We start from the raw sequence: 12,721 nt of genomic DNA, 5'->3' as shown, positions 1-12,721 counted from the left end.
TGTTAAAAATTTAAACAAGGCTGACAATGCCTGAAAAGCTCAACCTACCATGAAAGGACAGAAAACACACAAGAGGAATTTGAAAGAGGAAACCCAGAGAGAAATTGAGAGAGAGAAAAAAAATCTCCTTTGTAAAGTAACTACACATTAGTTGTGTGTAGAGTGTGTGTTTTTGTGTACGTGCAAGAGAGCGCGAGAGCAGTACAGATGTGCGTAGAGAGAGAAGGAGAAAAGTTAAACATTTTAAAGATGATACTTCACCTCCACAACTTTGCAACAAAAATGATTCAGGGAAATCAAAGTTGTTTAAAGCTACAGTCATGTGTACTCTTACTGAAAACATTTCAGATTTCTTTGTTTATTGATCCAAAAATCCTATTTCACAATTTGATAAGCATCCAGTCCAACTGAACAAATACAACAGGCAATGGGTCAGAACACCTCAGGTCAGTTATTCAACCTGTGAGCATGAAAATGAATATAGAGGATTCTGGAAATTCATCAAGACTAGCCCATTAGTTGTACTGTACACTTGTTACAGCCTTTTCATGAGTTTTATACCAAAAATAGAACAATGGTGTCTGCATCATCGGTGGCACCTTGAGGAAACAATTACTGTAAATGCAAATACAAAATCATTCATTCAACAAAACCAAACACTGACAAAATAATACATTCAGCTGTACTCATTGGGTTCTGTAGTTATGATGTTAGCCTTTTGAGCCATTGAATAGGAAAATAAAGTATCATCAGAAGAAACACTGAATTAGAAAAGTGCAAAGAGTCATGGTGAGCACAGCAGTAAAACATTCTGTTAATGTTTAGTGTCGTTTAGTTTAGTCATATCAGAATTATATCCTCGGATGGACACATATATCACCTTACACTGGTAGTATTTACCATACTGTAAGTATGACCAAACGCTAATCGGCCTGAAAGGTCATTAGTCGACAAGATTTTATTGGTCACTTTGAAAAGACAGACACAGGAAGTGTCCACGCTCAGCAATCAGACAGGAGTCACGTTAATTTCCAGGGCTTATACCAGCGATTATTACACAGGCTAGTTAATAACAGTGTGGGATCATTTTGAGAGGGAGAAGGACGAACCCAAGGTGATATGTAAACTCATCTTCATTAGTTGACTACAAACATGACATATCATCTGAAACATGTAAGTAGCTACATGCCCATTAGCCACTTAACACAATCATTACTTGGGTATGGAGACCAAGCTTTTCATGGATGTCAGTTTTTGAGCCACACCAAAGATCAAAACGTGGCCTGAAACAGACGACAAGTAAACTTTTGGCCTCCATCGGCCTCTATCGGAGGATTAAGTGGAGTGTGCTGGACTTGCTTGAGTTTCTTGAAGACGTCTTTAAGTCCAGTAGCCTATGATACAGCACTTAGGATTAAGAGAAGTGAGGAGTCAGCAGTTAATGATGGTATAAAACAGTCAATAAAACAAGTTTTTAACAATTGTGAATCACCACAACCACGAGAGGTCCTTGAGCATATAATCATGTATGTGCAGAAAATATTAGGCTAATTGGTCCAGTCGTTTGCAAGATTAGCCGTTGACAGACAAATGCACACACAACCAAACACATGATCCCCGCTAGGCTGATGCCTGGCAGAGATAATGGAGATATACATTAGAATCCAACATGTAAACTGTACATCACATAAAAATTCTTTGTCATCCTTCCTTTCATTTTCTATATTCATTGTGAGGTCCGTTTAAATCATACTCTGTAAAGTCCTTGAAAACTGTGAAATGTCCGTCATCAATACGAGACTAATGTCACCAAAATAAATCCTGGTACATGTACTGTATAAGGCAGTTAAAGGATAACCTTGGTATTTTTCAACCTGGGCCCTATTTCCCCATGTGTATGTGTGCGTATGATTCATAGGTACAACTCGTTCTAAAACTGGTTCAGTATTGAGGGAGGCAGATGCAGCCAGGAGCCGCAAAACGAGCTAAAACGGTAACAGGGGCAAATGCGTCCTGTATAAGTTTGCGCATTAAAAGTGCTTTTTTTTGCCACTGACTGGTTCAGATCGCCAGTGTTATCTCTGTAAATAGCATAGTAAACTTTTCCCTAACCCTTCACTTGCTCTGGGCTGTGACGTCATCTCATGAGAGCTTGAATTTTATAACGACTTGTACCTATGAATCATATGCACACATACACATGGGGAAATAGGGCCCAGGTTGAAAAATATGATGGATTCCAAAATTGTATATCTGATTCCTGGTGGATTCAAGAGATGCAAATACATGACCTAGTTTTTTGGTGATTTTCCTGAAAGTTCATGATCCAGTCAGTCTTTGTATCGATTACATCCACTGAGACCAACTGATCAATCGGGGCACCTTCCCTACTCCCTGTGTATTGATTACCATTGTGTGCCAGAGGCATGATGGAAGGGTCTCTGTGATGTAATGAACACTGTACTATCTGCAGCATGTTGCATCATGGCCTGTATTGACCCCTTCTTGTAGAGGGAGTGTAACTGTTTTTAGTCGGCTCCCTAAAATCAATTAGGAAGCTTTGGTTACTTTCTAGCTTGTGGGTATAAAATGAGAGCTGCATTAAGATCCTGTTAGTGTCTCTTATTGCTGACTGATTTTTTTTTTTATATTTGATTATATTTTAAAGTATTGATGTCTGAATCTGTTTGCTTTTGTGATCATACCATTTTCTATGGGTGTGATCAATGGTGAGCTGCGCTTCAGCGATTAGGGTGAGACTGTAGTGGCACTGATGGAGCAAAATCATGCCAACAACAACAATGCAGGGAAACAATAAGCTGTGGAAAAACAGCAACAAGGCCTGAACAGAAACAAAGGTGCAACATTTGTTCTGCAGATCATCTGACGTTCATTTCAGTGCCTGTGGTGGCTTTATGGTGCCAGTTACCTCAACTTCAGGCTGGATACAGTTTCAAAGTCGACAGCTCATCAGGATGAATGACAAGTTTTGGGGCATGAACTTGCCCCACTGAGGGTTGGTGGGTTTAGAAGGCTAGGTTTCTGCCTGGAGGCGAAAAGTTGCATATTGTAGCTTTAAATTTAAATTGTACATTGTCATTAATGTGTTGCCGGAGTTTTGTGCCCTCTGGGTGCATGAAGCCTATTTAAAACTTATCGCATCAAATTAGAAATTCATGGCCATCAATTAGAAATGTGTTCCTAGATCCATCAACAGATTTCTGTTAGATTTTGTCCTTTTTTCATCCAGCGACATTAATGTCCTGTATATAATCAGCATATGCAGGATCTGTACCTGTACAATCTGATGCAATCCTATTCTACAGCCCTGCAACAAGCTGAAACTTTGAGAAGTTTAAAATGTTCAGTTTCTGCAGACTGTTTTGAGAAATGTCAACAGGATGGTAATTTATTTTGTCTATGATGTTGTGTATTGAATTTTTAATTGTTGTAAGAAGAAGCCAATGTACCCGACATTTCTCAGGGGGCAATGTGGAGGTGGGACAAAAAAAGACAGCTTATAAAGGTAAAGTTGTTTGTGTGTGCAGAATGTGTAGACTTTTTCCTGTCTTTGATTGGTGTCTTTGTAAAAACATGACATGTAGGTCAAGTAGAGAGAGAACACGGAGAATTTTCTGCTGATTTGAAAAGACCTTCACCTGCCTACACTTGACATAAAAGCACAACCTCTGATCTAAATGTAAAGAGCTGCCGACACCAAGACTCAAAGGAAAATATGAACCTGCTATCAGACGAGGGACCATTTGATACAGACTCTATTTAAGGATGTTTTTTGGATCAGTTGTATTTCAATTTCAATTCAATTCAATTTTATTTATAAAGCCCAATATCACAAATCAAAATTTGCCTCACAGGGCTTTACAGCATACAACATCCCTCTGTCCTTAAGACCCTCACAGCGGATAAGGAAAAACTCCCCAAAAAAAACCCCTTTAACGGGGAAAAAAAACGGTAGAAACCTCAGGAAGAGCAACTGAGGAGGGATCCCTCTTCCAGGACGGACAGACGTGCAATAGATGTCGTACAGAACAGATCAGCATAATAAATTAACAGTAATCCATATGACACAATGAGACAGAGAGAGAGAGAGAGAGAGAGAGAGAGAGAGAGAGAGAGATGCAGGTAATGACAGTAGCTTACAACAACATTAATGAAAGTAATAATATTATAGTTATAGTTCTGGCTACTGTGGTACAATATGTTGAAAGTATGTATTAATATCTGACAGTATACTTGTGTGACAATAGTCATATGTGTATAATAACAGTAGAAGTATGACTAATGACTAATGATGGCAGCAGCAGCAGGAGGCATCTGGCAGGACCACGGCAGCAGCACAACCACACACGTCACACTGTCCAGGCACCGCTGCGGTATGAGTTATTCTGAGAGACAGTGGAGCACAAAGGCTCCGGAGAAGAAGCCGAGTTAGTGACATCCAGAATGGCCGAGTTAGCAAGATGCAGTAATAGAATACGAGAGAGAGAGAGATAGAGAGAGAGAGAGAGGGAGCCCGGTGTATTATAGGGGGTCCTCCGGCAGACTAGGCCTAAGTCAGCCTAACTAGGGGCTGGTACAGGGCAAGCCTGAGCCAGCCCTAACTATAAGCTTTATCAAAGAGGAAAGTCTTAAGTCTAGTCTTAAATTTGGAGATGGTGTCTGCCTCCCGGACCGTAACAGGAAGATGATTCCACAGGAGAGGAGCCTGATAGCTGAAGGCTCTGGCTCCTGATCTGCTTTTGGAGACTTTAGGGACCACGAGTAACCCTGCGTTCTCAGAGCGCAGTGTTCTGGTGGGATAATATGGCACTATGAGCTCTCTAAGATATGACGGAGCTTGACCATTTAGAGCTTTATAAGTTAACAGTAGGATTTTAAATTCAATTCTGGATTTTACAGGGAGCCAGTGCAGAGAAGCTAAAACAGGAGAAATATGATCTCGTTTCTTAGTTCCTGTTAGTACACGAGCTGCTGCATTCTGAATTAGCTGGAGAGTTTTTAAGGACTTACTAGAGCTACCTGATAATAGAGAGTTACAGTAATCCAGCCTTGAGGTAACAAAAGCGTGGACCAATTTTTCTGCATCTTTTCGGGTCAGGATAGGCCTAATTTTCGCAATATTACGCAGATGAAAAAATGCAGTCCGTGAGGTTTGCTTTAAATGAGAATTAAAAGACAAATCTTGATCAAATATTATTCCGAGGTTTCTTACGGTAGTGCTAGAGGCCAGAGCAATGCCATCTGGAGAAACTATGTCATCAGATAAAGAGTCTCTGAGTTGTTTGGGGCCAAGAACAATAACTTCAGTTTTGTCTGAATTTAACATCAGGAAATTGGTGCTCATCCAATTTTTTATGTCTTTAAGGCAGTTATGGAGTTTAGTTAATTGATTACTTTCTTCTGGCTTCATCGATAAATACAACTGTGTATCATCCGCATAACAATGGAAATTTATAGAGTGATTTCTAATGATGTTACCTAAAGGAAGCATATATAGAGTAAATAGGATTGGTCCGAGCACAGAACCTTGCGGAACTCCAAAACAAACTTTGGTACGTAAGGATGATTCATTACGAACGTCAACAAATTGAAAACGATCAGATAAATAAGATTTAAACCAGCTTAGTGCTGAACTTTTTAGGCCAATTAAGTGATCCAGTCTCTGCAGTAGAATTTGATGGTCAATTGTGTCAAACGCCGCACTAAGATCTAATAAAACAAGAACAGAGACGAGTCCTTTGTCTGAAGCAATCAGAAGGTCATTTGTAATTTTAACTAGAGCTGTCTCAGTGCTATGATGCACTCTAAATCCTGACTGAAATTCCTCAAATAAATTATTATCCTGGAGAAAATCACACAGCTGGTCTGCGACTACTTTCTCAAGGATCTTTGACATAAAGGGAAGATTAGATATTGGTCTATAGTTGGCTAACACCTCTGGATCCAGGGTGGGCTTTTTTAGGAGAGGTTTAATTACAGCTACCTTAAAAGACTGTGGTACATAGCCTGTTAATAGGGATATATTGATCATATCTAATATATGAGTGTTAACTAAAGGAAAGACCTCCTTAAGTAGCCTAGTTGGGATGGGGTCTAAGAGACACGTTGATGATTTAGATGAAGAAATCACTGTGGTCAATTCTTGAAGAGAAATTGGGGAGAAGCAATCTAAATATATATTAGATTCTACAGCTGTGTTTGAGGTTAGATAGGTAGGCCTACCATCTGAGGGCAGGAGGTCATGAATTTTGCCTCTAATAGTTAGAATTTTGTCATTAAAAAAGCTCATAAAATCATTACTGCTAAGGGCTAAAGGAATACAAGGCTCAATAGAGCTTTGACTCTCAGTCAGCCTGGCTACAGTGCTGAAAAGAAACCTGGGGTTGTTCTTGTTTTCTTCTATTAATGCTGAGTAATAGTTTGCTCTGGCATTGCGGAGGCCCCTCTTATAAGTTTTGAGACTGTCTGACCAGATTAAACGAGATTCTTCCAGTTTGGTTAATCGCCAATTCCTTTCAAATTTTCGCGATATTTGTTTTAACCTACGGGTTTGAGAGTTATACCAAGGAGCAAACTTTCTTTGCTTTGTTAACTTCTTTTTAAGAGGAGCTACAGAGTCGAGCGTTGTTCGCAGCGAGCCTACGGCGCTATCAACAAAATGATCAATTTGGGAGAGGTTAAAGTCGGCACGGGAAACCTCTGTTACTGAAGGTATTGGTATTGAATTTAATGACGAAGTAATCTTTTCCTTAAATTTTGTGACAGCACTATCTGATAAACATCTAGTATAGTAACTGTTGCTGAGTGGCGTGTAATCGAGTAAAAAGAAATCAAAAGTAATCAGATAATGATCTGATAGCAAGGGATTCTGTGGAAAGACTTTTAGGTTATCAATTTCAATTCCATACGTCAGAACTAGATCGAGGGTATGGTTAAAACAGTGAGTGGGTTCATGTACACCCTGACTGAAGCCAATGGAGTCTATTAATGAGATAAACGCGGTAGCCAGGGAGTCATTATCAACGTCGACATGAATGTTAAAATCGCCTACAATAATAACTTTATCTGATTTAAGAACTAAACTGGATAAAAACTCTGAGAATTCAGATACAAATTCAGAATACGGGCCAGGAGCACGGTACACTATAACAAATAAAAGTGGCTGCGAGGTTTTCCAGGTCGGATGTAAAACACTAAGAACGAGGCTTTCAAATGAATTATAATCTAGTTTAGGTTTAGGGCTGATTAACAGACTAGAGTTAAAAATGGCTGCAACTCCCCCTCCTCGGCCGCTGCCTCGAGGAATGTGGGTATTATTATGACTGGGAGGAGTGGACTCATTTAGACTAACATATTCATCTTGACACAGCCAGGTTTCAGTGAGACTGAGTAAATCAATATGATTATCTGATATTAATTCGTTTACTAACACTGCTTTAGACGATAGAGACCTGATATTTAACAGTCCGCATTTAATTCTCCTGTTTTGTCTTTCTGTCACAGAAGAGGTTTTAATTTTTATGAGGTTGTTATGCACAACTCCTCTTTGTTTAATTTTAGATTTAAATAATTTAGGTGGTCGGGGGACAGACACCGTTTGTATAAAACTATGAAAACTATGGCTGGGTAACTGAACTAGAAGCTCAGAGAGGCGTTTAGGACTGCAACTCTCTTTCCTGGTCTCAACTCTGGGTTGTCAGGGATTTAAATTACTAATAAAATTTGCCAGGTTCCTAGAAATGAGAGCAGCTCCATCCAAAGTGGGGTGAATGCCGTCTCTCCTAATAAGACCAGGTTTTCCCCAGAAAGTTTGCCAATTATTAACAAAACCCACATCGTTTGCTGGACACCACCTGGACAGCCAGCGGTTAAATGATGACATGCGGCTAAACATGTCATCACTGGTCAGATTTGGGAGGGGTCCAGAGAAAACTACGGAGTCCGACATCGTTTTTGCATATTCACACACCGAGGCAATATTAATTTTAGTGACCTCCGATTGGCGTAACCGGGTGTCATTGCCGCCGACGTGAATAACAATCTTACTGAATCTACGTTTAGCTTTAGCCAGCAGTTTTAAATTTGATTCAATGTCGCCCGCTCTGGCCCCAGGGATACATTTAACTATGGCCGCTGGTGTTGCTAACTTCACGTTCCTCAGAATAGAGCTGCCAATAACCAGAGTTTTATCCTCAGCGGGTGTGTCGCTGAGTGGGGAAAAGCGGTTGGAAACGTGAACAGGCTGGTGGTGAGCCGTGGGATTCTGCTTGGAGCTGTGCTTCTGGCGAACCGTAACCCAACCTCCCGGCTGAACGGGAGTTACCGGAGGACAGTTAGCTGAGGCTAAGGCTATGCTATGTGGCTCCGCACCGGCTACAGGGGGCTGGCTAACTACCGCAGCTACTGAATGGTTTTCCATGGTGCGGAGCCGCGCTTCTAATTCACTAAGCCTCGCCTCCAACGCAGCAAATAAGCCACACTTATTACAATTACCACTGTCGCTAAAGGAGGCAGAGGCATAACTGAACATTTGGCACACCGGGCAAGAAAGAGCAGGAGAAGGAGAAGCCATGGCTAAGCTAAAGTAGCTAACAAGGCTAAGAGCGTGCAAACAACAGCTAAGAGATTAGCGAGAAAGTCGTAGAAAGAAGGAGAGCTATAAGTGCTTAAACAGAACCAGTGTGGGTTATGACTTGAAGTAGACGTTAAAGCAGCGTTAAAGCAACTGAGGTGAGAAAGCAGGCTAGCAGAATTCACCAGAGCAGTACAGAGACACTGTCACAGAAACACCGGAAATGACACAACTCGCTTACCGCAATACGTATTTGTTTGTAAACACAGAGGGAAACAAGGAGACATATTTTTAGCAATGTAATATTGACACAGAAATAGCTTATTTTCCATCAGCAAATCATATTCTTGAATTATTTGTGAGTATACATCTAATAATATGCATCTAATATATATAACATACAACTCTAAACTAAACCCTTAGACATAGTCTTAGCTGATAAACAAGGGGGTAACCTTTTGGGAAAGAAATGTACATACATTTCTGGCACACACTTTAAGCCCTATTTCATCAGCTGGGGTGTCCTGTCTTTTTTATATCAAGTGCTACCAAAATTCACATTACCTTCATCATCTGATGTTCTGTCCTGCTTCCAACAGCAACATTTTCTAGGCAATTCACAGTGCCTATAAAAGTATTCATCCCTTTGGATTTTTCATGTTTTATTATTGCTGAGATTTATTGCCTCCAACAATTCAGAGAAAGCAACAGAAAGACCATTTCATGTCAGCGTGAAAACACTCTACAAAGTGATCTAAATTAATTGTGGATATAAAAAAACAACATATGTTTGCACAAGTATTCACCCCAATACAAGCATGATAGTGAAATGTGATAATTTTTACCCATTCAATCCAGGAAACTTGATAGATATGACACTAATAGCCCTGCACTTACGCGTTTTGTCACAACCTAATCGACAAAATAAATGTTGGCATTGTATGTTTGTGGAAACATTTGTACATTATTATGTAGCAGATATGTTGAAACACTTGATTATGGTTAGGGAAAGATTATATTTGGACTTAAAATACCTGCTTTTGGTGGCACAACCATAGCTTGAAATGTCACCAACAGTTGCCACTGGAAATGCCCCCAATGTCTCGCTCAGAAACAAACAGTTTTTGTGGAACAATTGCAGTCTGAAATGCTACAAATATCTTGCTAAAAACCCAATCGGCTTTGATGGCACAATTGCAATTTGACATGCCATTAATATCTTTCTAAAAATTGACAAATTTTGGAGGCAGAATTGCAGCTGGAAATGCTATTAAGGTCTTGCACATAAAAAAAGTTTTAGTGGGTCAACTGCCGTAAGAAATGGCGCCATGGTCATGCTCAAAAACAGTCAGTTTTGGTAGATCACCACCAGAAATGCTGCCAATATCTGGCTAATAAACAGTTAGCTTTGGTGGCACAGTTGCCAGTTGCCATTAGAAATGCCGCCAAGGTCTCACTATAAAACCAATCCGTTTTAGTGGAACAATAGCTGCTGCCTCTGATGTCTTGCTTAAAAACACCCTGTTGTAGTGACACAATCGTTGTTGAAAATGCCGCTGCTGTCATGCTAAAAAAACAACCTCTTTTGATGGCACAATCACACCTGAAAATGCCGCCAGTGTCTCACTTAAAAGCAACTGGCTTTGGTGTCATGGTTGGAAATGCTGCTGCTGTCTTGCTAAAAACAACTAGATGTCCTGGCACAATCACTGCCGGAAATGCTGCTGTCTCACTAAAAAACAACCTGTTTTGTGGTTTGTTTGTCTTGAAAAATAGTCTGCTGATTTGCAGGTGGTTTCATCCCCTCCACTGTCCCCTTCACTGCCTGATAAGAAAGTCAGCTAATACAGTTGTAATCAAAACTATGTCACTTCAGAAACGTTGATATGATACGTTTGAAAAGTACAAATTCAACATATCTGTGGTTTGCAGAAACATACAATATAAAACATTTTCTTCTGGCAACTGGCTGACCAAAAACATACAATTATAATATGCTGAAGTTCCAGATTATGTGTTACTATTGGCAGTACAGGATGGAAATGTGCAAGAAAACGCAGAGCTGTTAAGCTCAATATGAAGTTCTCCTAGCAGCAGGCTTAGTTATAAAGAAGAAGAAATCATTTCACATCAACCCTCCACAGAAAGTTTTACAATATTGGCAGAAGTCTTTAGAATGAGAGCGCAAATGACAACCCCCCTTGCTTCGTTTCAATTAAATATCTGCCGCGGACAATGAGTTCTCAGGCTGTGTTTCGCTTTCAAGCAAAAGGCATTAACTGAATGAAAGAATCCATGGTAACCACCGAACTCTACAGCCTTGGAGCCCTTTGACTGAACCCTGCTGAATAAGACTTCAGAACAAGTCCAATCGTTTAAGACTGTGTGAAATGAGCATACTGTTTTTCATATCAAGAGATTCTCTATCCTCTCTTTACAGTCCCATGATTATGGGGACCACAGCAAAAAACATCTCATTTCACTTCTAGAATTACATCCTCCAGAACCTATAATTACAATAATCTCCTGAGGCCAGAAATAGTCTTCTCCCAAACCATTAACCTTGGGCGCCTAATCCTTCACTGTTGTATTTTTACCTGTATTTATCAAGGTTAATTGTTTTGCTGACCACACATGCTCTTTTTATCAACACTACCCTGCATCACATTCATGCAGTGAACCAACTGTAAGCACACCTTTTCTCCTTCGTTTTACCTCTTCAACCATTAGCTTCAACCTTTAAGTGATGAATACTTGAAAGATTTGATTTTAAGATGGCTGATCAGGAGCTTTAATCAATCCACAGCCGGCGTAGGGAGCGTCACTGCGAGACAACTGTAATGAATCATTCCCAATGTTGTTTCCACCCGCGTGTCTCAACACTGTACATTTCCGTGTCACAATAGCGGGTTGAATTATTAATCTGACACTCGCTTTGTGCCACTTCGTATACATTCATCAGGACCCACAATCCGCCCTGGCAGTTGACTTGAATGATGGGAAACACTGACATTCCACTTTAGCCTGACTCGAATAGCTCAGACTGTGCTGCATTATTATACACTTTAATTTACACCAGCCCATCCAGAATGAGTCGACTCCTCCAGATGCATCTTAAAATGAGATTAATCACCAGGGACTGCCATGTTGAGATGAGTCATCCACCTGCCATCCGAAATGTGCCATATCAATCAAACCCAGCACACTAATGATCATCTAGCAGAAGCTCCAGCAGAGGGGAATTGTCGTCCCCCCGGCGCAGTCATTTGCGTCGATCTACGACCACGAGCGCATTTGGCCTCCTCCGCAGCCCTAATGGCTGTGCTGCTTTGTCGCCCGCCGATCTGCTCTCCTCAGCTAAAGATTAATTCTCCCCTTCACTGTTGAAGTTGAAGAGCCTGACAGTGTTCTCTATGAACTTGTCCTCAAACGAGAAGGAGCCAAAATAGTGGAAACATGCAGAAATAATATGCTGGAGAGGGAGCACTTCAAAGCAGGCGATAGAAAAGTGGCCTAGTGAAGCTCACTGGCAATCTAGACATTTTTTTTACTTGTCACAGCAGCTGATGAAACTCACTTTTCTGCCTCTACCAGTATTTTCAGGTTTTGTAGAAAACCGCCCAGCCAATGAACAATTAGTTTGCAACCCAGTCACCAGAATAGAATATATATATTTATATTTCTAACGTGATGTATTATATGAGCAGACTTTGTCATTCAGATATGGCGGGGACGGTGGATGCAGGGTTGGAAATTAGCTGTCACTGCTGGTAAAATTTGCAAGCGGCTGCTAGATTTGCTTCATTCACCAACCAAATAACCAGTAGTTATCTATTAAGTGGCTGGTAGATTTTGGAAACCACCAGCCACATTGGCAGGTGGACAAAAAAGTAATTTTTTCGACCCTGGGTGGATGGCGTATCACTTTGGCCAGACCCCCGCCAAGCTGCAGACTACTGAAGGCTACTGTTTGAAATCAGCCAACAACCAAACCCTGTTGTGTTTAAGCAAGTCATTGCTGTGTTTCCAACAGCTGTTTAGGCTCCAAACCTGGGTGTTTTGTAGCAATCTGTTGGTCTGTTTCCAGTGGCCTTTTAGCTTTCAAACATAGGGGTTTTGTAGCAGCCT

The sequence above is a fragment of the Epinephelus lanceolatus genome, chromosome 7 (genome assembly GCF_041903045.1).
Source record: "Epinephelus lanceolatus isolate andai-2023 chromosome 7, ASM4190304v1, whole genome shotgun sequence".
Lineage (NCBI taxonomy): Eukaryota > Metazoa > Chordata > Actinopteri > Perciformes > Serranidae > Epinephelus > Epinephelus lanceolatus.
Note: the sequence above shows the minus strand (reverse complement) of the source record.